Raw genomic sequence first — 1,407 nt, 5'->3', positions numbered from 1 at the left:
GCGCCGGCGATTGAGGACAGAACGCGGCCGCTGCGTAGGAGAGATTGTCACGCTGCGGCTCTCCGGGGGTTATTTTCACCTGCTTCATAGTAATTAACACGTGATACACATCTCCCTGCGCCCTGAGATCCCGCGTCCCAAGTAACCCTGGTGCCGCAGTGCCGGCACGCGAGCCCAGGTCCGCCGTACCGCTTCCAGGTTCACTGACGGGCACGCGGGCGCAGAAAAGAGCTCCGGAGACGCTGTCACCTGCTGCCGCGCAAGCGCACTGAGGACAAGACGAGGAGCCCGCGCAGGCGCAGTGACGTCAACGACTAACGCAGTATGTGAGGAGCACGCGCAGGCGCAGTGACGTCAACGACTAACGCGGTATGTGAGGAGCACGCGCTCTAGCATCAGCGCCATTACCTCAGACATAGGAGAGCATATTAGACGTTCCGCATAGCCGTCCTCAGAGACTACTTTTAGATGACCTGTAAGCTGCACAGCCCCCAGGAGCCCATACAGACAACCGCAGAGCCCATAATTAGTTCAAACAGTGGTATGAAGTGTGTTTGTAAGTCTGGGATAATGTCTGTAGTCTGGGATGGGGGCGGGACAATGTCTGTAGTCTGGGATGATGTCTGTAGTCTGGGATGGGGGCGGGACGATGTCTGTAGTCTGGGATGGGGGCGGGACGATGTCTGTAGTCTGGGATGGGGGCGGGACGATGTCTGTAGTTCCTCAGTCTCCCCTCCCCCAGTGATCAGTCTGCTGCAGGCAGGAGGAAGCATTTCCTCAGTCTCCCCTCCCCCAGCGATCAGTCTGCTGCAGGCAGGATGTGATCTGAGCCCATCTCATGGTGCAGCATCCGTCACTCTCCTGCTCGGTAATATTCCCTCCAGCAGCCTCGTCTCCGCATGGATCGGATCACGTGACCCCCCGGCAGAGATGAGCGCTGATAGCGCGGCCCGCAGGAAATTAATCCGGACTTGTATTATGAGATGACGGAGAACCTCGTTTATGGCTGCTGACGGCTGATATATCTGCCAGAGACGGAGCAGGAATGAACAAAGGTGGGCAGTGACGGGTCCCCTCTACCACTGCTGCCCTTTAGAGCGAACGCGGCGCGGAAATCTCATTAAACATAAATGCAAACAAAACACGGCAAGTAAAACATACGAACATGCGAGGGAACCGTCCCAGCGCACACGCAACACGTGCAACGCCGCTGCGTCCTCTACTCTACAGTGCGTTGAGGTCGCATTCACAATAAACGGCGGTGCACTGACGCACATCGCATTGACGAGCGTTCATTTAACTGTCTAGGTGAGGAACTCGCTGCACTTTGCGGGTCGATAATGCGGGCTACGACCGACGCGTTTCAAGATCCACTTCGCCTCTTCACAGCCACAAAGCTGAGATTAT

Source organism: Nanorana parkeri, unplaced genomic scaffold, assembly GCF_000935625.1.
Source record: "Nanorana parkeri isolate BGI_ZX_2015 unplaced genomic scaffold, ASM93562v1 scaffold2591, whole genome shotgun sequence".
NCBI lineage: Eukaryota > Metazoa > Chordata > Amphibia > Anura > Dicroglossidae > Nanorana > Nanorana parkeri.
This window is presented reverse-complemented; position numbering follows the sequence as displayed.